The 25,796-nt window shown below is 45.7% G+C and overlaps 1 protein-coding gene across 2 annotated transcripts in view; it reads right to left on the bottom strand.

The window, feature by feature from the left end:
• Positions 1-23,677, bottom strand: part of LOC139757549 (putative neural-cadherin 2) — a 90,967-nt gene extending 67,290 nt beyond the window's left edge. Inside the window, exon 1 of one of the 2 annotated variants that reach the window (XM_071678139.1) lies at positions 23,501-23,677. The gene's annotated coding sequence lies outside the window, so the exon portion shown is untranslated. Of the gene's footprint in view, positions 1-23,157 lie in introns of both variants that reach the window. The other variant, XM_071678138.1, reaches the window with a different exon arrangement.
• Positions 23,678-25,796: the final 2,119 nt, after the last annotated feature.

Below are 25,796 nucleotides of genomic sequence, written 5' to 3'. Positions count from 1 at the left end.
CCCCCCCAGTAGTCAGGGTCCCACGTGAGCAGTAACTCGGCCACGATATATCCTCTGCCTTACGTCGCCTGACCGTCGTAAATCTTGCGATATTCTGTTATCATCACGTGGAACCTGACACAGCTGCTTCTATCATAGTTCTTGGTGACATCAGAGTACAGCGTGAACTCCTGTGTAATGTAACGCGAAATTCATTTTCCTGTAAAACTTATCATGTGAAGATAATATGCAAATGAGTAGTTTCATGCATGGTTTGGGGCCATGCCATAAATGGCGTCGCACATTATTACACGATATGTTAACCAGCGGGAAATTTGGCCATTTAGCCTCTGGGAGGAGGAACATGGCTCCTCCAGTGTGAACGCTCTGATGACGGACTTTTGGAAAATTGTTGTCAACTTCGCCAGTGTGTACTTGTAACATGCTAATGATATTCTGTGTCAGTTGATGATAGAACACACACACACACACACACACACACACACACACACACACACACACACACACACACACATACACACACACATACACATACACATTATGAATGTTATTCATCAGGAAGTAAGCTGCAGGATTGTGTGTATTAGAGAGGCTTGGGGGCTGACATATACCCCGACCTGTCACCACATTACCACTTTAGAATAACAGTAAACTACACTAAACTGTCTGCTGGATAATAACAAAATAGCATCTAATTTTAAGAAAATGTTCAGGATGCTGTTCACGGTGAGAGGATGTGGTATATAATTACACATACGAAGTTCAAACGGTTGTATGATAGGTGAGAATATTCAAAAGGTGGGACCCCGCGAGTGTAATCACAGATGGGTGGTTACACGCGATCTTCTGTAGTGTGGATGTTAACGTTACTGACCATGAATTACGCACGGGCTCGTCCAGGTTCGAGCCCTGGGCGCGGCAGTTGGCTAACAGCCAACCCAGCTCTACATCCCTCTCCCCGGGGCTGCTCGATTGATGGGTACCTGGCGTAATCTTGTGTGTGTGTGTGTGTGTGTGTGTGTGTGTGTGTGTGATAATTCATGACAGTATATAATCAGTTGACTCATGATCACATATGACAATGACATCGTAATTCGTTAAAACGTTCAAGCACTGATCGATGATCACACACACGTCAGAGAGCAAAGATAACCTGATTCACTACTTGATTAGATGAGTGTTAGCGTTCCACGTAATACTGTTATGGAATAATAGACTTTAAATGGTCAATCCCTCTGCTCTCCGTCTGGTTCATGGAAGTCTTCACGAGGTTTCCTGAAGCAACGTGAATACATTCCAGGTTCTCAACATCCAGACACGACCCATAAAGCAGGTGCAACATTCCACGAGCACCACTGTTAAGGTGGAGGCTACACTTGTCCCCTTGGATCTAGATCTGCATAACTACCTGAAGAAGGTGGGAGTTTGCTGGAGGTGATGGCGTGATAACTTGCCTGCGACACTGACGACCCATCTGGTAGTCTCTACACGTGGAGAGGACTGAGGGGCAGGCCAGGGTGGTGGTGGCCACGAGGGCCAGGGTGGTGGCGGCCACGAGGGCCAGGTTGGTGGTGGCCACTAGGGTCAGGTTGGTGGCCACTAGGGCCAGGTTGGTGGCCACTAGGGCCAGGTTGGTGGTGGCCAATAGGGCCAGGTTGGTGGCCACTAGGGCCAGGGTGGTGGCCACTAGGGCCAGGTTGGTGGTGGCCAATAGGGCCAGGTTGGTGGCCACTAGGGTCAGGTTGGTGGCCACTAGGGCCAGGTTGGTGGCCACTAGGGCCAGGGTGGTGGCCACTAGGGCCAGGTTGGTGGCCACTAGGGCCAGGTTGGTGGCCACTAGGTCTGGCAGAGTGCGAGGGATGAGTACCTGATGTGGATACTACCACGATGAGTAGGAAGTCTTTCCCTCTTTCTTTTTCTCGCTCTTTCTCCCCAGAGGATCTAAGACCTCACTAACCTCCTCCCTCAGTCTTCCCCTCCTCCGCCTCCCTCAGCAGGGACTCGTGTCACCTTCCTCCCTCCGAGGCGACCCCACCTAGTGGTGTGGGTGGTGGTGATCAGGTCTAGGATTTTCTTTTTTGTTTAATTTGTTTGAGCCATTTATCACTATGAATCAATCATATGGGCTCATATATATATATATATATATATATATATATATATATATATATATATATATATATATATATATATATATATATATATTTATATATATATTGAATGTAGTACGACATCGAACTAGAACTTGACATGGAACTCAAGGCAGATTTATTCTCTGCTGTAAACACGTTTGGTGGGCCGGACGAAGGCTGCAGCGGCAGGGTGATAGCGGCGAAAAGCACAGAAATCCTGACCCCACTGTAAAATACACGGGAGTCTGCTCTCAGACGGGAAGGGCAGAAACATGGTACGAAACCCGAGGAACTACGCAATCAACAGCAATCCCCAACACGAGGTGCAACACAATACTATACCCACCATCCAGCACCCAAGAAGGAGCCAGATAGACGAAACCACTCAGTGTATTATTATAGAAAGGCCTCTACTACCTCCTCAACGTCTACGGTGATATGGCTAACACAGCAGACCTTCCCCTGAGATGTAAGTGAGCCGAGGTAACAATGATATCACAACCCAGGATGACAGGTACTGACCCAGACAACTGCCAACTGATTCCGTCTTTAGAACCGGAGGAAAAAATGAGACAATGATTGACCTTGGATCAAGACCACATCTAGAGAACAACTGCCTCAGTACACCAGAATCAATATGGCTTCCTCCGGAGGCGTAGAAATATCAACTGGACAACCACGATCGCTGAACACAAAACTGCACAGTATTATAAAGGGACGCAAGCAAAGACATCGACAAAGTGTGGACGACCTGAACCATGTAGTTCCCTTGGCCAGTAGACTGCCACAGTCACCAGTACCTCCGTCCGTGTGCTATGCTGGGTCCCCTCAGGGGGCCGGCCATCACCAAGGCTGTTTCCTCACCTACACACAAGACGCTCCGCCTCAGTAAGTTTGGACATTGTCTAACAAGACATTGCGCAAACGCGCGCGCGCGCGCATACACACACACACACACACACACACACACACACACACACACACACACACACACACACACACAGTTCAGTAAGACCCACACCACATATCTGTACAGTATATTTCCATTCCTTAACTTTGAATTGTCCTGCCTAGCCCGCCTTCGTTAACCCCCTCCCTCCCTCCCTCCCCATAATCACCTAATTAAAAAATTGCTATGAAATTCTATTCCTTATGTTCTCAGGCAGACGAGACAAAAGCCCCTCTCGCAGTAAAACACATAAGATTAATCTCGCACAGAAAACAAGCAAACTGTTTGCGTCTCTGTTTTTGTAAGTTTCTAATATCAATGTAAATACCGAAACGCTTTTCCACCATTTAAATGTATGGCGCGAGATATATGGCGGAGAGGTAATTGAAAAACAAAGATTTCCTCGGAAGTCAAGTTAAAGTTTTGGATTTATGATCGTCCAGCTGTCCAGAGCAGATCCTTAACTGGAAAATTACTGTTAAGAAAATGTTAGAAAAGTGTGAGTTTGGCCGGTATGGGTCAGGTAGGCGGAAAAACTGTTAAAAGAAATTGATTGGTAAAGTTAACTCCTTTAGCACGACGGTACGACCCTTGAGCACGACGGTATACGATGCTTGAGCACGACGGTACGACCGTAGAGCACGACGGTACGACCCTTGAGCATGACGGAACGACCCTTAAGCACGACGGTACGAGCATGACGGTATGGCCCTTGCGATAATGTTTTGACCTTTGACCTGACCCTTCAGGACCAGGTCAAAAGTCAACCCATCATACCCGAGTTATACCATCGTACTTAGGGTCAAAGGTTGTTGCATCACATTTAAAGGATTAATAACATCTTGCTGTGTTATCGTAGAGTCATTTTTGATGCTACAAAATGGAAGAATAAGAAGAGAGAGAAGTAATCCATGTGGTGAGGTAGGGAGGCTGCCACTCATACTAACTGTCTCCAGCTGATGTCTGTTAGCTCAAAGGTGCCCTTCTGAGGGAGGTCCTTCACCTAGGTCTTGATGAGAAGACTCCTAGAGTCCTACTTCGATGTCATACATCTTAGATAACTGATAGAGAGCTCTAGTGATAATCATTATTAACTAAATGTTTTTGAAATCAAGAATGAATTGAACGATGGCTATGGAGAAGAAATAACCAAGAAAATATATTTTCTTATGAAAGATATATATATATAATCATATGAATAAAATATTTATATACGAATATTCTTTTGGTATGTTCATAAGGAAATTAATCTAAAGGAAAAAGTGAGAATTTCTTTCTCAGTAAGATATGTAAGACATCCCATGACAACAGAACCAAAGTAGCAGCGCAGTGTAAGACATCTGACATAACCAAACTTGGTCACACAACACGACTCCATCACAGAGTCAGCACTGTACTGTGAGCACACAACAGTGTGTCCTGGGCGCCTTGTTATGTACACAGCCTCGCCACCAATGTAGTCGACAAGATAATAACTCCACGAGTCACTTGTTCTTGCCTAGTAACCTTGTAGTATTACAGCAAAGAAATTAATTCCTAAGATTTTTCTGTTACTCCTTCTAACTTAATTTTCAGTATGTTTGCAACAGTGGAAAAGGTCATGGCATCTTGTTCTTGCTTGTAACTGTTATTCTATTGCCTGGACAATAGCCTTATTTTACCCAATGACATTACCTATTATGATTACATTGGACCGTTCCCCAACACGAACGTATTGATAATGGAGGATGTATATATATATTCAGCAGCAAACATCTTTTACCCACGCGACATCTGATGGTACAGGTCCCGTTTCTCTGCGACACACAGCACCAATAAAACAAAAGGCTTTCCAATAAAAGTAATGAGAAAATTATACATGTCAGGCGTGTAGTGGCGGGTGAGGCATTGTTATACTGGCTCGGAGCGTCTCTTGTGTTCCCTCAGGTGGATGGCTGAGTGGCTGGATGGATGGATGAGTGGATGAATGGGCGGGAAGATGAATGGATGAGTGGAGGTAGGTGCCCCCACACAGCCCCACCCTCGTGTTGTGCAACACCAAGTCTTCTGGCCTTCTTAGCTTCTTTCTCCTGGTGTTTGTGAAGATACCTAGAATGCAGGATATGTATATATATATATATATATATATATATATATATATATATATATATATATATATATATATATATATATATATATACACACTATTATTGTTATCATCATTACCACTGTGATAATTATAATTGCGTTGTCATTATAACAGTATTTATCAATCATAATTGCACTTATCATTGGCACGAGTTATTGTTGATATCATCATCTTTTCTCTCACTAAGATTATGATTATCATCAATATTATAATTCACAAGTACTTTCCATTTTGACAGCTTTATAGATAGATCAGATAGATCAAAAGAATCAATTATAATATTAGCCTCAGGTTTTTCCGTAGTTATCAGTAACTTTTTCATTTAATTCTTTGTTGTTATTTCTATTACTTGTCTGCTAATCATAGATTAATGTGTTCATCAGACATTGATTACCGTATCATTTTCCTTGACTGCATTATTCAGCTTCGGTATTATGGAAAAACTCTCTACACATAAGCAAGTGATTTGCCACATTTTATGAGCCGGAATTCTTGCAGATTTTCCTATTGCAAAAATTCATTTTACGCCGGCAAATATCACGGTAAATATCACTATAAACATCACGGTAAACATCACGGTAAACATCACTGTTGTAAAGAACACGAACATTGGTCGAGGTGTGCCTGATGACGTGTGCAGCTGCCAGGCAGGTGTTCATACAGCGCCTGGAGAGGATTGTAATGTTGGGTGACACACGGCACCAAATTGTCTTAATATATTTTCGTTTTCCTTCCTATGGAGGGATACTTATTGTTTCTATGTTCCTTCTTCCTTTTGTTCCTTCTTCCTCTTCTTCTTCCTCCCAACCATCAAGACTCTGCGTCTCTCCATCTTTATATGGTCGAGTGACATGAGATGAGGAAGACATGCACCTTAGTACTACAAGGCTTAAGACCTACTAATCGTTTTCTCTCATGATAAGTCTTACAGGACTTTGTAAGGTCAAACAACCCAAAAGAAGATCACATTATGAGCGGCCGTTCTAGTTTAAACCAGATGAGACGATACACTGTGATATTTGGATAATATTCCAGACTCCCTGTACGACAGACTGGATATTCTCGTGATGTGATCCATTATGATCATTCTGGAAGTGTCCAAGGTGACCATCACCTTACAATCCTCTCCCATCATCTTTTCCTATCAACCTCGACTCGTCACACACACACACACACACACACACACACCAGACCTACAACGACACCAGTAGGATCAAACACCTTGTGTGTGTTAGAAAATGAATGTCGCAGTGAGCGGGAGACTGGCTCCTCTCTGCTCTATACCTCGCCCATAAATCTTTCAGTTTTTCTCCCCCTCAAGCGGGGTTACATGTTTTTGAGACTTTATCAAGCGTGAATGTTGGAAATATGATTCTTCATCTTATGATCCAGAAGATAAAATGAATAAAGATAGTGTGTGTGTGTGTGTGTGTGTGTGTGTGTGTGTGTGTGTGTGTGTGTGTGTGCGTGTGTGTCTGTGTCTGTGTCTGTGTGTGTGTGTGTTCAAAAAATCCTGGAAATATAAACTAAAAGTCTTTCCTGAAAAAGAAAGGCAACATTTTCTGGAAACTTAGAAGATTCAAAGTTTAGACAAGTTTATGTTATTCTTCCGTCACCCTACTAGACCTCCCTGGTTAAGGCTGGAGACTCCAGGAGGAGCAAGATGCTGTAGCTGGGTCATACAGCCAGAGACATACAGGAATGATCATGTCTGGAAGTGAGTGTGCCTCTGCATGTGTGCTTTCTTTGGAGAGAGAGAGAGAGAGAGAGAGAGAGAGAGAGAGAGAGAGAGAAGAGAGAGAGAGAGAGAGAGAGAGAGATAGAGAGAGGGGGGGAGGAACGTCCACAGTAACAAGAGACACTTAGCAAAGACGTTTCGTGGAATTGCCTAAGTTTGTGATCATCATCATATTCCATCAATCATAAACAAGACAGCTAACTTACACTGCAGGAAGTTAGAGGAAAGTTACCAGTGAATATCATGGAACTAGTCCACTATATAACTCAGTCCCATAGACATCCACTAGTGTCCCACAGTGTGGCTTGGGCCCATAGACATCTACTGGTGTCCCAATATATGTATTAATCCCGTAGACATCCACTGGATACGAGACGAAGTACCAGATGGTTAGGCTACTGAAGATAAGGGCGAGCTGAAGATCATCCTTGGAAATACACAATTCTGTGTTTCATGATAGAAATCAATATTGGTTTTTGAATTACTATCACAGTCATTGTCTGTGTTTCTCCTGCACTCGTGTGAAGTCCCCAGTACTAATCTAGTTCACTCTGCAAAACATCATCAGTTCGTCTGAATGTGTCACAGTATATTATAATCAACATTATACGAGTCGCTTACCTAATGCTAGTCTTAGGTTTCTCAGTCCTTGGCTCGGTGTAACTTATGGCATTAGTTTCCGCAGCCTCTGGCGACCTCGTAGCACAAACGTCCTAACCATAAATCAGGAACAGGTCTGATATGAGTCATTTCGCGACTATAGTGAGTCGTGTTACGTCACACGGACGGGTTTGGGTTGTGTGGCAGGTGTGTTGAACAGACGAATTACATGGTTGATGATCGCTGGCTGGACGTCGACCTCTCTGTAGGTGACGCGAGTGAGCAGTGAACACTGTTCATCTCTGGACCATCGTCGATAAGAGGAGGGAGTAATTCCAGGCCGGGCGTCTTCCTACTGGAAATGAGGCAACTCTCTCTCTCTCTCTCTCTCTCTCTCTCTCTCTCTCTCTCTCTCTCTCTCTCTCTCTCTCTCTCTCTCTCTCTCTCTCTCTGTTTAGTCACACGACTTAATGTTGCCAGCTGTGACTATAGCACAGCGAGGAGTGCCCTACCAACCCTAAAAAGTAAGTAGACTCGAACGCGGTGTTGCGTATTGGAAGCCCTTGGAGCATGCACCACAGCGGCTCTTGAACGTAACACATACAAAAGGAAGAAGATTCCTCCATGCCTGGCCTCACATCAGAGCAACAAGGATCCAGACATTGACCATTGTGTAAATAACATTGCTTATTGTACGTTGTTGCTGCTGAGAAACCTGAGCAAGAAACCTCGGTAAAAAAAACACAAAGAACTTGAACGCACAACTCTGCGTCATTACTCAGTCTTAAGGAAAAGTAATCTGCAAAACTTTCATGCATAATTTGGATATATTTCTGTAGGTAATCCTGTCCACAGTAATTATATGATGTTACGAGCCTCCACGGCTGTGGTCCCCTCCCTCTCCACACCCTGGCTCATCGATCACAGCCATTACTGCTGCTTCTGACGAGGGTTTACCCGATGTTAATGAGAGATCTGCCTTCGATATTATCTTTAATCGTATCGTTATTGCCTTCGCATTATATTAGGAGTGTACACCGTAAACTTTATGTGTGATTATTTCTAAAGCAGTTCCGAAGATGACCAAACTATCGTCAGCTGTGCCCCTGATTATGTGAACATCTAACTGCCAATTCGTCATTGTGTTACTAGCGTCTCTAACATGTCTCCTGACTTCCCTTCATCCCGGTACCTCCCGTTGCCACAGAGGATCCTTGCTGTTACTCCTGCCTGGAAGTCCTGCATTCTTCCCAGCCTCGAATGGAACACAGTATCAAAGTGCTAAAGCGTCGTGCCACCGTGCTAAAGCGTCGTGCCACCGTGCTAAAGCGTCGTGCCGCCATGCTAAAGCGTCGTGCCGCCATGCTAAAGCGTCGTGCCACCGTGTTAAAGCGTCGTGCCACCGTGTTAAAGCGTCGTGCCGCCATGCTAAAGCGTCGTGCCGCCATGCTAAAGCGTCGTGCCACCGTGCTAAAGCGTCGTGCCACCGTGTTAAAGCGTCGTGCCACCGTGTTAAAGCGACGTGCTCAGACAATTTCTTCCCTTGTTTACTCCTGGTACCCTCCTTCAGTGTTGTTCCTCCACTAGCGATATCTTCTCTGTGTTTACCTCCCTTTGTACCACACGCCTCTTCTTATCTGCTGGCTTCTTATACTTCCTTGAGCCCAACGAGTGCCCTGTCCCTCCCTCTGACACAAATGGTAACTCTTCCTGCTGCAGCTCTCCTCACAGAGGAACCTCACAAAAGGTAAGAGTTCCACACTGCATCACTCCTTGGGCGACGACTCCTCTATGTGTGTGTGTGTGTGTGTGTGTGTGTGTGTGTGTGTGTGTGTGTGTGTGTGTGTGTCTGTAATAATGTCCACATACACTCTCCCTAGCCTGTGGACCATGATTCTGTCTGAGATGGATGTAATCCTTCCCTTCTGTGGTATAACTGTGAAACGAGTCAGTGTGCAAACACCTACATCAAATTTTATATCCACAGATGATGTTACAGGTGCCATTGTTTCCCATAAACACTGATATATATTCATATTACCGGTTCTAAACGTCTCTTGACTTCCTGACGGAGAGGATCTGACCCTGTTATCAAGGACTGCCTCAGTCTGTTCCAACACTGGATCATCCACAGCCGTCCCTCCATTCACTAACAACTGAAAACACAAGACCACAGCATCTACTCCCCCACCTCTCTCTCTCTCCATGTCTAACCAACACATAGCTGAGGGAAATATATAGATATATATTCTTATATAGACACAGAATGAGATGTATTATGACATAGGATTAATGATATGATAAAACACCGTTGAGTTGGTTAATTAATCACTTAGTACAACCTGGAACTATAAAGTAGAACTTTGGCTGAACTTAAGGATGATTATCGACAAGGTTTCGAGGTATGACAGCCCAGCTTTCTCTGGAGACAACCTCGATGATTAATGTTGTAATGATTCTGATGATCATAATGACGGTGAACAATTGACTGGGTCTGCGTACAATATACATTCCTGATGAAAACTTTACAGACCTTTGAAACTCTACATAAAGACACACAAGTTTATGTCATGGGAAATGTTCCTCGTACGCCTCAAGAAATAGAGAAAATGCAGAGTGTTTGTGTAGAGGTGCATTATATAAATGTGAAGGTGGAAGACATTTTGGGGATTTTTCTGAATGGAGTTGAAGCTGCTGAATTCTTGACATAACGTAAAGAAAAAGTAATCATCTCTTCTTTCAGCAAAAGCAGAAATGTAATGGAAGGTGTGAGTTGTGAGTTGTTGTGTAGATAAGGTTTTTATATATTCTATAATCTTCGGTTGTAACTTTTAATGAGTTATGATTGTTAGCTTCACCTCAGTCTGCAGACCGACCCCGTGACCTCTCATGCAGACCGAACCAGTGACTCTTCGTGGAGACTGACCCTCTGACCCTTTCCTGCAGCTTGACCTCGTGACCCTTCAACTTGCAGACCGTGACCTCTCCTCTGTTTGACAGCCGACCTTGCACTATCCTAACACACAACAGTCACCTCCTCCCTACACCCAGGCTGGCGAAGTTCACTGACGGGTTCGTCATCGATCTTGTGATGTGGTGCTTCACTGATGGACTCGATACCATCTCAAACTGCTCGACTCTATGGTTCATTCTGTACTTCAATGGTGGATTCAAGACGTCTCACATGAGTCGAATTTGCTAGGCGTTCGCTGCTTCAGTGATAGTTTCGACACCGTCTCAGTGATTCAATTGTGCAAGTTATTCACCAAACTGCGGAACTGAGAGGGGAGGAGACAGGAGGTTTAGTTGAGGTAGTCAGTGTGGATTCGTCTGCCATGAGTGGCATCACAGGCTGAAGGAAGATGATAGATGGAAAGACAGAAAGAACGTTGATTGTTCTTGACGTGTTTTATCCAACTACTGCCGAAGAGTGAAAACAAACTAGCATCAGACATTGAAAACTGAAAAAACATACCAGTTTATTTACGATACATTAGACTGAACCAACGATGTTTAGGGAAATGATACAAGGAAAAAGTGATTCGTATTTCTAGAGTTCGTCTTGCTTGATCAGGAGTGAAGGTGATCAGTTTCAATATTGACTTCTAATAAGACGTCGAGAACTACCTGGATAAGTCCCCCACAGTGGAAACTGTGTTGATTCAACTTTGGTAAGAAATGTTGGAGGTAACAAGTTGCTCTAATTACTCTTTCTTTTGTTAAGGTAAAAGATTTTACAAGTTTATTAGTGAAATTGTGAATTAAGAATTGAAAGTGAAAATGGTTAGCATCTGCCAGCTTGATGATTTACCTGTATGTGACATACACTAAAGACTATGGAAAATTTCTTTAAAAATTTAACAGTTTGTGTAAATAACTGTGGTCATAATTTCTGTCTCATTAAAACATCCTTCTTCTCCTCACGTATTTTCTCATTCTTTTTCAAAATTAAAGTCGTTTTCCTCTTCCGTTTCTTTGATTTGTTTCTTTTTTTCATGTTTTAGGCCTGGCCTTCATCAAGACTTCCATCCCTGACTGGCACCTGTGTTCTGGAAGGAGAAAGTATATAACACATCCCGCCACCACACAACCACAACTACAAGCGACTGCTGTCCAACAGCTTTCCTACATTTCATCTGTTCTTCCTGAATCATTCGAGGTAAGTTGGCTCATTTTCACCATATCATTATACAAGAAAAACGTCATTAAAGTATCAATCATTTGTCACAAATCATCAATGGACTCTCTCATGTGTGCTAAGCTCCAGGTCTCCCCTGCTGTAACTACTCAGAGAACGGGAAACTGGTTGAGAACTTCAGTCTGGTTCACGACACTCAGTGTCCCAGTCTCACATTACGATATTTCCTTTAGAAAACGGATATGTAGATACACGTTACGTGTTGTTTACAATTCTGAGACTATTGATTTCGGGGAGTTTTGCCCCTGTGGGCAGTACGACCCCACTGGAAAGTGACGTCCCTCATTAGCATTTCCACCCCAGTGAGGAAAGTCACCCCAGTGAGGAGTTCCCGCCCACGGTAGCTCTGCCACTGTCATAAATAACGCCACTTACTGATGGCCAAACTTCACACTAATGGCGAACTGGTAAAGACCCAGTGAGGTACCACTGGGACGAGAGATTTCCTACCTTGTGACAACCGTTACTAAGGATCATTTTCGTGCTGGTGACGCCCAGGAGCTAGCATAGCACTATCTGTAAGAACTCATTGGAGGAGCATCTTGAGGTATTAGTGCAGGGAGCGTAGTGTTGCTGGGAGAAGCGTAGTGTTGCTGGAAGGAGCGTGGTCTTGCTAGGAGGAGCGTGGTGTTGCTGGGAGGAGCGTGGCGGTGCTGGGAGGAGCGTGGTGTTGCTGGGAGGAGCGTCGTCTTGCTAGGAGGAGCGTGGTGTTGCTGGGAGAAGCGTGGTGGTGCTGGGAGGAGCGTGGTGGTGCTAGGAGAAGCGTGGTGGTGCTGGGAGAAGCGTGGTGGTGCTGGGAGAAGCGTGGTGGTACTGGGAGGAGCGTGGTGGTGCTGGGAGGAGCGTGGTCGTGCTATGACGAGCGTGGTGGTGCTGGGAGGAGCGTGGTGGTGCTGGGAGGAGCGTGGTGGTGCTGGGAGGAGCGTGGTCGTGCTATGACGAGCGTGGTGGTGCTGGGAGGAGCGTGGTGGTACTGGGAGGAGCGTGGTGGTACTGGGAGGAGCGTGGTGGTACTGGGAGGAGCGTGGTGGTACTGGGAGGAGCGTGGTGGTGCTGGGAGGAGCGTGACGGTGCTGGGAGGAGCGTGGTGGTGCTGGGAGGAGCGTGGTGTTGCTGGGAGGAGCGTGGTGGTGCTGGGAGGAGCGTGGTGGTACTGGGAGGAGCGTGGTGGTGCTGGGAGGAGCGTGACGGTGCTGGGAGGAGCGTGGTGGTGCTGGGAGGAGCGTGGTGGTACTGGGAGGAGCGTGACGGTGCTGGGAGGAGCGTGGTGGTGCTGGGAGGAGCGTGGTGGTGCTGGGAGAAGCGTGGTGGTACTGGGAGGAGCGTGGTCGTGCTATGACGAGCGTGGTGGTGCTGGGAGGAGCGTGGTGGTACTGGGAGGAGCGTGGTGGTACTGGGAGGAGCGTGGTGGTACTGGGAGGAGCGTGGTGGTGCTGGGAGGAGCGTGGTGGTACTGGGAGGAGCGTGGTGGTGCTGGGAGGAGCGTGGTGGTACTGGGAGGAGCGTGGTGGTACTGGGAGGAGCGTGGTGGTACTGGGAGGAGCGTGGTGGTGCTGGGAGGAGCGTGACGGTGCTGGGAGGAGCGTGGTGGTGCTGGGAGAAGCGTGGTGGTGCTGGGAGGAGCGTGGTGGTGCTGGGAGGAGCGTGGTGGTACTGGGAGGAGCGTGGTGGTACTGGGAGGAGCGTGGTGGTACTGGGAGGAGCGTGGTGGTGCTGGGAGGAGCGTGACGGTGCTGGGAGGAGCGTGGTGGTGCTGGGAGGAGCGTGGTGTTGCTGGGAGAAGCGTGGTGGTGCTGGGAGGAGCGTGGTGGTACTGGGAGGAGCGTGGTGGTGCTGGGAGGAGCGTGACGGTGCTGGGAGGAGCGTGGTGGTGCTGGGAGGAGCGTGGTGGTACTGGGAGGAGCGTGACGGTGCTGGGAGGAGCGTGGTGGTGCTGGGAGGAGCGTGGTGGTACTGGGAGGAGCGTGGTGGTGCTGGGAGGAGCGTGGTGGTGCTGGGAGGAGCGTGGTGGTGCTGGGAGGAGCGTGGTGGTGCTGGGAGGAGCGTGGTGGTGCTGGGAGGAGCGTGGTGGTGCTGGGAGGAGCGTGGTGGTACTGGGAGGAGCGTGGTGGTGTTGGGAGGAGCGTGGTGTTGCTGGGAGGAGCGTGGTGGTGCTGGGAGGAGCGTGGTGGTGTTGGGAGGAGCGTGGTATTGCTGGGAGGAGCGTGGTGGTGCTGGGGGGAGCGTGGTGGTGCTGGGAGGAGCGTGGTGGTGCTGGGAGGAGCGTGGTGGTGCTGGGAGGAGCGTGGTGGTGTTGGGAGGAGCGTGGTATTGCTGGGAGGAGCGTGGTGGTGCTGGGAGGAGCGTGGTGGTGCTGGGAGGAGCGTGGTGGTGCTGGGAGGAGCGTGGTGGTGCTGGGAGGAGCGTGGTGGTGCTGGGAGAAGCGTGGTGGTGCTGGGAGGAGCGTGGTGGTGCTGGGAGGAGCGTGGTGATGCTGGGAGGAGCGTGGTGGTGCTGGGAGAAGCGTGACGGTGCTGGGAGGAGCGTGGTGGTGCTGGGAGGAGCGTGGTGGTGCTGGGAGGAGCGTGGTGGTGCTGGGAGGAGCGTGGTGGTGCTGGGAGGAGCGTGGTGGTGCTGGGAGGAGCGTGGTGGTGCTGGGAGGAGCGTGGTGGTGCTGGGAGGAGCGTGGTGGTGCTGGGAGAAGCGTGACGGTGCTGGGAGGAGCGTGGTGGTGCTGGGAGGAGCGTGGTGGTGCTGGGAGGAGCGTGGTGGTGCTGGGAGGAGCGTGGTGGTGCTAGGAGGAGCGTGGTGGTGCTGGGAGGAGCGTGGTGGTGCTGGGAGGAGCGTGGTGGTGCTAGGAGGAGCGTGGTGGTGCTGGGAGGAGCGTGGTGGTGCTGGGAGGAGCGTGGTGGTGCTGGGAGAAGCGTGACGGTGCTGGGAGGAGCGTGACGGTGCTGGGAGGAGCGTGGTGGTGCTGGGAGGAGCGTGACGGTGCTGGGAGGAGCGTGACGGTGCTGGGAGGAGCGTGGTGTTGCTGGGAGGAGCGTGGTGGTGCTAGGAGGAGCGTGGTGGTGCTGGGAGGAGCGTGGTGGTGCTGAGAGTTCTACGGTCTCAGAGTGGGGTTGTGGAGAGCCGGGCGGGTGTGGGGGGGATGGACTTGCCTTCGGTGGCTCGTCATAAGATTATGTGGACGCTGCAAGATGCAACATCTGCTCGACATTCGTAAATGTAAAAGTCTTGCATTACAGATCATTTCTTGCGTGTGTTAACGTCTGACTGATCAGGAGGTTAAATATGTTAACATCTAAAAAGATTTTAACATGTTAATACGACGGTTCAGGTTAATAGATAATGTCTGCCATCTTTGCCACATGACCATATCAGTTTGAAGAGAGAAATATGGTCGTTAAGCTTGAACTGAACTGCCCAGTTATAGTTCGAGACACACTAGTAATTACTGAACAACCAACATTATACACATTAAGTTCGTCAAAGTTATAACAACAGATTAACAAAATCTTAAGCATCATCTTCAAGCGCTCAGGATCATTCCAAGTCCATATACGTTTTCATTATACATGCCCCTTCATTTATTGCGTTATTGCTTTTATTTTACGTTTGGTAATATATTTAAACTCATCATTTGACGATTGTATTCTGTTTGTTCACTTAACCTATCTTTGACGTATTTCTATTACAACTGGAAGCGTAATTCAGTGAAAAATTATTTCATTTTGTTACAAATTAAATAATCTGTCATCGGTTTAACCGACCCTTGGTGATATTTTCATTTTAAACTTCTTTAACTATAGTACGATGATTCTGATAACTGAATACAATAAAAGATAAAGAAAATAAGGATTAAGACTTTGATCTTTAGCTTCATACGTCTGAATTTCCTTTACCTTTTAAAGACTTTCGAGACAGGTTTCAAAGCCTGTGAGAATCCATCATCCTAGTTTCTCCTCTTGATAATCTTTATCTGTAGAACTGATGACATATTGCTGTAGATGTTCCTCTTTGGCGGTTTCCACATAAGCTACAGATCAGCCTGTAGCCCACACACACACACACATACGCACTCACACACACACACACACACACACACACACACACACTCACACACACACACACACACACACACACACACACACACACACACACACACATCAGGGACATGGCTCAGACTTCCAGCCTCGTACTGTGTTGGGGTCACGTACTCGCAGGTACAGTTTGACTGCCCGGCATCATATATAGACTTTCAGTGACTTATATACAAAGGAACTGTGAACTTGTCTTGAATATTTCAAAGGTGGTTTTTCTGGGAGATGTCCTCAAAGCAAACTTGTTTTCTCCCTGGACTGGAGCACTTTGATGTAGCTTTATAAAAAGCTGTCGTGAGTGTTTGGGAGAGGAAGGGTGCCGGTTGCTGGTGTATGGTTGGGTGGTTGTTTGGTTGGGCGGTTGGGTTGTAAGCCTATCGATTGCCAGGGTCCTTACGGCCGTCAACGTTAAGCTGCATCCACCAAGCTGATGTTCGCTACCGTCTTCCTCAGATGGGAAGTATGATTTCTTAACCACATACACCATCAGTGTTTGTATGTATGGCTCTGTGGCGCAGGATGTGTGTGGCAGGAAGGCCTGGTGAGGGTGGTGGTGGGTGAGACAGATGTGTGGAGGTAAACACCATTCTTTTTCCCATACTTGATTCCTTAAGCAAAACTGGACATAAATTCTAGGGTACTTTACATACGTCTGGATCGAGGATTCGGATAAGAATTGTATCAATATTGTCGAGGGAATCATCCCCATGCAGAGGTCTCTACCGTTATGAGGGACTTGTAGTGCCATCAACAACTCGGACGGTCCGTGTGGACCAGATTGCCTCAAGCAAGGAAGGCAGCATCCTGCTTGCTGCAGGAACCAACCATGTAGATAAATAGGGTAATTACTGGAGCGTGATGGACTGCCTGGCTTCGCTGGGATTCTCGACCGTTTAATTGTTCGTATGTATACTGGCGCCGGTGTGTACAACCTCGAATTCCTCTCGTAGTCATCTGAAGGATGTCACACGTCATCCTGCAGTAGGTAGACTTTACGCCAGAGGTGTAGGCTGTGGTGGAGGATCTGATGAACCATGTGGAGGCGTCGATATTAGTGCTACACTTTGTTACGTAGAGACGAACATTCCTGGAAGGTCTGATTTTCGGTCTATCTCCTTGAAATATGTAGTGTGACGTGAGACGAATACAAATTGCTATAAGACTTGTGCTTCACACATGCCCCCCAAGAGGTATAGCCCTACAAAGAACGACAAAACTCACAGCAGCAGACCCAGGGATAGTGTTTGCTATTTCATAAACCTACATGTAAGGAACAGACGAAGAGGGAGCCGGAGATGCGCATCACGTACACTCTTGTAACATATACGAGAGACAAGACATGACAAGGACCGTATCTCACTCATGTCACACGAGACTCAGCCAACAAGACAAATAACACAGAGCACGAGACACCCTGACCAACATCCCTCCTCACTCCAGAGCAAAACCTGTGCCAGATTTATCATACATGACAACATTAAGAGACATGAGCTGAGCGTGACAGACGATGCTCCTCCCTATATGCGTCTTCACCGAGGCAACAAATGTAGCATTTGCATCCTTAATGAACGCACACATAAAAAACTACATGAACAATGAGATTTCCACTCCGCAGTCTTAGTTCTGCATGAATAACAGAATAAGATACAGTAAGAGAGAGAGTACGGTTATTATAAATTACTTTGTTAGAGTAATAGAATATGAAAGACAAGTTATAGAGTTGCGTAGTGATTCTTTCCACAACCACCATCACGCGAAGATCATGAAATAATGTAATGAAAAAATTAGTTATTAAAGAAAGTTGATCCTTTTACAACACCATCTGATGCACAACAAGAGATCTTTAGAGAACAGTCAAGGAACGTGAAAAAGCGTCTTGTAAATCATGCAAGTGTCGCCCCAGACTAATCGTATGTTAATCACAGCCAACGATATTAAGAAGGAAATACGTTGACAATCATATGCCACAAATGGGGATCCCCCGAGTGTAGATTTCTCTCTCCCCGTTATTTTACAAATAATTAGTCATGTAAGAACTTTCATGGGAATAATGGTGATCAAAAATATGCAAATGGAAAGCTTTAATTTACTCTCCACCAGCGAACAACAGAATCATAAGAAAAAGACAAACACTTGTGCAGGATTTTCACAGATACGGAACTTCTGAAGCAAACTGGTCATCTTCAGCGATCTCCTGCCACCATGACCCACCTGAAACACCCACTATGTAAAGAGAGAGGCAAAGCAAAACTCATGTTGAAACAACACACAAACAAAAACAAAGCAAAACGGCGATATGATCAGCAGAGACGTTGCAAAAGCTTTCAGCAGATGTTATCATGAAGTCATGGCATACAAAATGCAAGGAGCGGGATTCCCTGGCAAAAGGCAGGGATTTGATCTAAACCTTTCAGAGCAGCGGGTCCCGCCCAATATGTTGTAAGACCAGCTGGGGGACGTCCGACGCCTCCATTATAAAAGCAATGATCCTCAGAGATGCTACGCCTGCGCGACTCCCACTTTATATGATTTCTGTAGCGCAGCCTTGGAGATGCAGGCGCACCTGGAGAAGGGGTTCTTGCCGTTATGTGATGATGATATACATACATATGTGCGTGTATGTGTAAGTGTAAATATAGCCTTAGTGGCCATTATTGATCAACAAATGATGGGATTCACAAGGATTAGAAAATGAGCGACGGGTCATCAGTATGATTCTTCTCTTCCTCTGGAACGAACACGTAGCAGGTCATCATCATCCACGTGTGTCAACAACCACGTGATCAGACTACACTAACGATCACAGAACTCTCGAGTAATTCGATACCACAACAGCAGACAACCGTCAGTAAATAGTTTATCTTTCGAGTATGACTTGATATGTTGAGACATACAGAGCGGGGGGGGGAGGCCATCTAGCCCCCCCTGGCTGCGGGGTTCACCATGTGTGCCTCGCTATCAGCCGAGGGTCGGTGATGCCAGGAAGATAAGAGCAACATAAAAAGCTGTGTTGTGTGAGACGCGGCTCTCCCCTCCCTCCCTACCTCCCACCCGTCCAGCTCCCGAGTTGGAACAGCTGTGTGTGTGTGTGTGTGTGTGTGTGTGTGTGTGTGTGTGTGTGTGTGTGTGTGTGTGTGTGTGTGTGTGTGTGTGCGTGTGTGTGTGTGTGTGTGTGTGTGTGTGTGTGTGTGTGTGTGTGTGTGTGTGTGTGTGTGTGTGTGTGTGTGTGTATGTGTGTGTGTGTGTGTGTGTGTGTGTGTGTGTGTGTGTGTGTGTGTTTTACTGTTGTACTACATCCTACACAAGAGAGGACGGGAAGTATGTCGTAAAGTATTACTTTCTTACCACTGGTTTATATGGTGTGTGGTAACGTATTACTTTCATGTTACTGGCCTTCCTGATACGTAACCAGTAACAGTGAGAACAAAGTGTTACAATATCTCAAAGACAATTCAAAGTATTGGAAAGAGGTCGCGCTATGAGAGCAAAGTATTTGAAATGTATTTGTATCCAGTTAAATATATTCATATGTATCAAAATAACGTAATGAAAGAGTAGAACACACACACACACACACACACACACACACACACACACACACACACACACACACAAGTAAGTCATTAATAACACTTCAATCTAAGCTACTGTAGCTACTGGAATTCATCAGCTACATTCATCCACACAATCGAAAACAACCAGCTGGGCGCCCACTCACCCCCACCTATAAAAACGTGTCAGTCAGACGACTGCAGTTTTTCCTGTTATCATCGATATCGGTAAATGATAACGTCCCCAGCGCTCCCATCTGCAAATGTGGGATGAATCTCGACTGAAATAAACTCCGTTAAAAAGAAATTGGATATCGGGAAATCGTATACATATAGATCGCTAATCCTCCCCAGGTTAAGGGAGATGAGAATTTGGGGGACATAAGAAAGCTTTGTTTTTATCAGAAAACTTAATGAAAAGATTCTCATCAAATGCCTTCTACTGTGCCTTCCATCTGGACGACATAATCTAACACCTCATCTACGTGTTCAGTCGAATCTACATCTTCCAGTTTGGTCTACTGTCTACTGGTTCTTTGTTCCAGTTTATGATCGTCCATTTGCTCCATCTGGCTTACTGTACCGCCATCCACCACCTGGGTACTGTACCGCCATCCACCACCTGGGTACTGTACCGCCATCCACCACCTGGGTACTGTACCGCCACCCACCACCTGGGCGCTGTACCGCCACCCACCACCTGAGTACTGTACCGCCATCCACCACCTGGGTACTGTACCGCCACCCACCACCTGGGTACTGTACCGCCACCCACCACCTGAGTACTGTACCGCCATCCACCACCTGGGTACTGTACCGCCACCCACCACCTGGGCGCTGTACCGCCACCCACCACCTGGGTACTGTACCGCCACCCACCACCTGGGTACTGTACCGCCACCCACCACGTGGGTACTGTACCGCCACCCACCACCTCCACTGATGGTCGTGGCCAATTACCTGGTTCCCATGTGTAATATTCCAGTCCGGTGGTGTGTCTCTTGTAATAACATACAGGTCGAATAATCCACCTGTGATGTGGTTCAAACCAATGTGGGATTACACTTGGCTTTATGTTGCTGTTACGCTCTGATCATTAATTAACAATATCATAACAGCTTTCCCTTCATTAACAGGATTATGCCACGGCTTCAGTTTCATCCCAGCAACATTTATATTCTTATTTTCTTTCACTTATCTTATTCCTCTCGTTATCTTAAGTATGAGCTAAACACAAGAGACGATCCTTTAGTCTTTCCCTTTTTACAAAATCTAAAATACACTTCGATAGCTGCCTGCCGCCTATGTTACATCTATATATAAATGGCATTTATCATATGAAATATTTATACAAAGAATAAGTAAGTATATCAAACGTTTTTTTCCACTTGGCAAGTAATATCGAATATTGAATATCGTCCTTTAATTAAACTTAATAGAAATTAAGTATCCCCTTAACTTGCAAGCTTATTGCCAACACTATACAGACAGGCTATATAAGACAACAAACTTTCTTAATTACATCAGTATACATGATTACGATCGTGGAACTCCTTCTCACAGTACAAGTTTATGAAGCAAAATGCATAAAGCAGGAGCAAGGTGTTCATTATGCCATGCAGAAGCTGCAGTACTGGTATGTTTCTCGGGAGCTGCTAGTGATTATTATCTGTATCATTTTGGACAGTACAGGGGTAACCGTCTCAAACTGGTGGTTGATACACCAGTTTCGTGGTGGCTGGTGGTTGTTATGGACCAATACACCGATGTTTTTCGTTATCGGTCCAACCAAGGTGATGGTTGCTGACATTTGGGAGTCGAATACACCAGTGGTTACCTGTTACTGGTGGTTAATGGTCAAATAAAACTGTGGTCGCTGTTTTTTGGTTGTTAAATGATAATGGTAGTTGTTCTTACTCGTTCTGTTGGTTCGATAGAACTCTGGATGATTGTGATTCGTAGTCCTTGATGATTGGCTGTCATGGATTAGTTACCTCCATGAGGCTGTTGCACTGTTATCCTGGACCGCGGTAACTGGATGGTGGCATGTGGACCGGTACAGTGGATCCTGGCTAGTGGATAGTGGTGGTTCGACCTGGTAGACGTTCGATCCTCGCTGGCTATAGGTGCTTCAGTCCACTTGGCGACTCGCTGAAGACGATTAATATGCGACAGGTTGGGAGCAGCTGGACTAATACTCCTCGTAGCAATTTTGCTGGTCATCAGGTTTGCAAGTGTTGATGTTATTACGGATATGCGAATATGTTGACCCTCTTCCACCTGTGGCCGACGCTGGGGGATATAATGAGCCGCAGATACTCACATGGATGTGTTTTGAGATAATACTCATAACATGAAGGTAGTGAAGATGATGAGTGCCGCTTCAACTAGGAAAGGGGAATTAAACAACAGAGTCGGGCTGACGCCTGGTTAATGGGACTTAACCCGAGTATGTATATACAGTATTATGAGAATGAGACAAAGTGCAAGACGAACATACGTATATTGTTAAGTGGAAAGTAAGCTGCAGGATTTTGTGTGGGAGAACGACCTAGGAGTTGATGTCGTCCCTAACCTGTCCCTCATCTCACTTGAAAAAAATGTAGAGACAAATCATCACCTGGCAAATATCAATATCATCACATTCAGGTACATAGATAAGGAAGTATTCAGCAACGTTTTCCCAGCGAATATTGATCCAAAACTGAAAAACATTTCTAACGTTTTGTTACCGTACGTTAAGGATCACAAGAAACTTATGTAAAAGATCTAAACTCTGAGGAAGGCAGCAGAGATGATACCACAACCAACCACTGCACCACGGAGCCCCGTGTGTGTGTGTGTGTGTGCGTGTGTGTGTGTGTGTGTGTGTGTGTGTGTGTGTGTGTGTGTGTGTGTGTGTGTTTGTAGATAAAGCTGACCTTTGACCCATCTAGATCAAAGGTCAGTGGTATCAAGGTTGTAGTAATGTGGGTGGGGAGATGATGGCCGTAGCTGTCTAGTGAAAAAGGTTATAGTGAACACAAAATGAATGTTCAATGGTGTCGAAGACGTAGTCATGGAGGTGTAGTGATGTGACCTTAACGGTGAAGATAAGGCTGAGGTGAACAAGGCTATAGTGAACACACAGTGATACAAGCCAGGTCCACATGAATCCAACTTATCGAGCAATGTGAGGAGTATAGTGAGGAAGAGTTATAGTGAACCTTGCTTAACTGAAGAGAAGGAAATAGTGAAGATGACTTTTTCACCTTTTCCCAGACTGATCCAAGCTACGCTCAAGGATGGCCGATGCTAATGATGATGATGATAATAATAATAATGATAATGATAATAAGAATGATAATGATAATAATAATAATAATAATAATAATAATAATAATAATGATAATAATAATAATTATTATAATAATAATAATACATAACGTTAACAATGATAGTGGTGGTGTGAATGGAGATTACAATGATGATAATGAACGGAAAACATTTGTGTTAAAATATTTTTCCAAAGAAAATATTCATACTTAAGTTGGTCTACGAAGGTACTGTAATGTAGTAAGGTCACAATGATGCACGTGGTCCTGTATTTGCCGATAACCAATAGGAAAAAATGAGACACGATAGGTCCCACCTGCACTTACGAGTAATTACATCATCGTGGGAGATACAGGAACGAACATATACTGTACTATACGGTCATGAGTTACTGGGTTATGGAGCAGGTCCTTCTTACTGGATAAGAATAGAAGAAAAAAGTAGTTTATGTAAAGTTGACTTACCTAGGAGGAGATAGGTGATCCTAAGAGGAGGTAGGTGATCCTAGGAGGGAGTAGGTGATCCTAGGAGGGAGTAGGTGATCCTAGGAGGGAGTAGGTGATCTTGCAAGTGTTGTCTGAAAGATTCTTGGTCTTACCTATAGGGTAAGTGGTCGTATGGGCCCCTAACGGAGGAGGAATTAACCCGCCTCGTTCCTGACACCGACACCCTCCCTTAACTTTTCTAAGAATGTCTGTACACTTCAGTGTATGATGTTTATAGCAGACGTGACAATCGGAAGAGAATATTCAGTTCTTCATGACGTAGAGCACCAGGGTTTGAGGATACTGGAAAAAGTTTACTCACTATGACAGATTTAAGTCACAGGGTGCGAGGGAGGAGTGTCCTGCGTCCTCAACAGATGCTGAAGTCCAACTGGCTTCATCCTGCCGTCCGCGTTAGCTTGCTCGAGCTGCCCCGCTCACCACGCACGCGTTCCTCCACACCAGACGTGAAGAAATAAGTATAGTATATCGCTCTCAGAGTCTCTCAAGGTATTGCATCTTAGCCTCGTCTGGTTGATAGATGTGGCCACGTCAGACAGCGTCGTGTGGCCTGTGACAGGGTAGGGTTCACTGTAGCGACATTGGTGCAGGTTCGGCAAGTCTTCCACATGCTGGGTGCCTCCACACGCTAGGAACGTCCACATGCTGGGGGCCTCACACGCTAGGAACGTCCACATGCTGGGGGGCTTCCACATACAGGGAGACTATACATGTTATGTCGTCCACCTCGAAGCCTCAACATCCCGGTAAGAACACATACATCAATCTTCCACAATCTTCCTCTAACATCATGTTCTGTACTTTGCCTGCCGATATATCGTAACAAATAAGGAGCTTAGATAAGTACACGTACATCATAGTCTTGCTATCTTTAGTGTCAATGTTGCACTACATAGCAACACTTTATGTATCACAACATATCATACATATCTTGTACACCTAAACAACACATAGAACATTACGTTAACCATAACACGTTCACAATGTCTTTCTTATACAAGAACCTTCCATTTATCTCTCCCTCCTCCTATAACTTTTCTGTCTTTAAGAGTCAGGTCTTCACACATCGTAGGAGATATGAATAATTTCCTCATCCCTTTACCCTAACCCTTGTGTCTTTTCATCCAAGATGTCCATGACTGAGGTGCATTTTGTCCACGACATGTGCGTCTCTTTACATATGTACAGCAACATCTTACAACATCCTGGCCTAGAATGTGAAAGACGATGCTTAACACTAAACAATGAAATTACTGACACCTAACACTCATATACAAGCTGTCATCTACCACACGAAGATCAATGAATGTCCAAAGGATATACTGTAGTTCCGTCAGGCACTGCTGCTTAACCTTTGGTCCCAGAACATGTGCAATGCAATATAATACATGGAATGTTACTACTTCTTTCTGTATGTGTAGAATAATACATTTACTCTAGTCACTGTTGAGGGAACCCTACTAGTGAAGGCTGCGTCCACTGTGACTCAGTACATACTACAGTCATATGTCACTTGATGGAGGGTGTCGAAGGCGGGCGTCGAGCTCCTCCAGGAGGCAGAGGGGTCGGTTATTGGACGGTAGACCATAACTTGTAGAGGATCTGTTTGGCTTATTGGTTTCAGCCCGGCCGATAATCCCCGCATAGTTGTTAATATATATATATATATATATATATATATATATAGAGAGAGAGAGAGAGAGAGAGAGAGAGAGAGAGAGAGAGAGAGAGAGAGAGAGAGATTCCAGCATGAACAAACAAGATGTCTTAGTCGTCATATTCATTTTATTCGAATTATTACAGTTGTCTAGCATAGTTAGAATGAATATTGAGTGGTAAATAAGAGCTGATTACTTTGTAAGTGTTCAGTCCACCTACTGCTAGTCAAGTATTCAATTGCTTTTCGTTTATCACTTAATCTATTACATCACTGGCGTATACAGTTACAGCAGCTTTACATATGTATATTTAAGACTGCAAAAGTTACATGCGCTCTACACTTGGCGTACATGGAATGACTCATTCTTACGTCGGAGTTCACTATGGATGAGTCAGCTTACGATGAAAATCAGAATTTTTCTCTATAAACAGCAACTAACACGTGACACAATTAACATGCCTTATGGAAACCTTTTGTGGTCGTGCCTGATATAAACAGAAACAAACATCGCCTGGGTAAAAAAAGAAATTAACCCAGAACTAAATACTTTACTTCCTCTGAGAACCGGGAGAACGCTTTTGTATAAAGGAAGATATGCAACCATGGAGGTCAGCAGGTCTTGTGTACTTTCTAAACTTACGGCAGATTGCACTCAGTAAGCTCCCTGCTGCAGATATCTGAAAGGCTCCCTCCCTGCTGCAGATATCTGAGGGCAACGAGATTTCAGTATTAACGAGGAAGGAATTTAGAACTCGCTTGTTCTTCGTTATCTCTGTGTAAAAGTTAAGAGAACAGTTTGCAGACTTACAACCCGAAGATAACAGACAACTCCCTCTATAGTCATTTTAACATCAAAACATTTGTTTTGTGTATCCTTCTCATATCTATAAGTGCTTTCATTGCATATCAATGAGCAGTTACCACTGATAAACGACGT

The sequence above is a fragment of the Panulirus ornatus genome, chromosome 27 (genome assembly GCF_036320965.1).
Source record: "Panulirus ornatus isolate Po-2019 chromosome 27, ASM3632096v1, whole genome shotgun sequence".
NCBI classification, from domain to species: Eukaryota; Metazoa; Arthropoda; class Malacostraca; order Decapoda; family Palinuridae; genus Panulirus; species Panulirus ornatus.
Note: the sequence above shows the minus strand (reverse complement) of the source record. Positions and strands in the feature narration are given on the sequence as shown.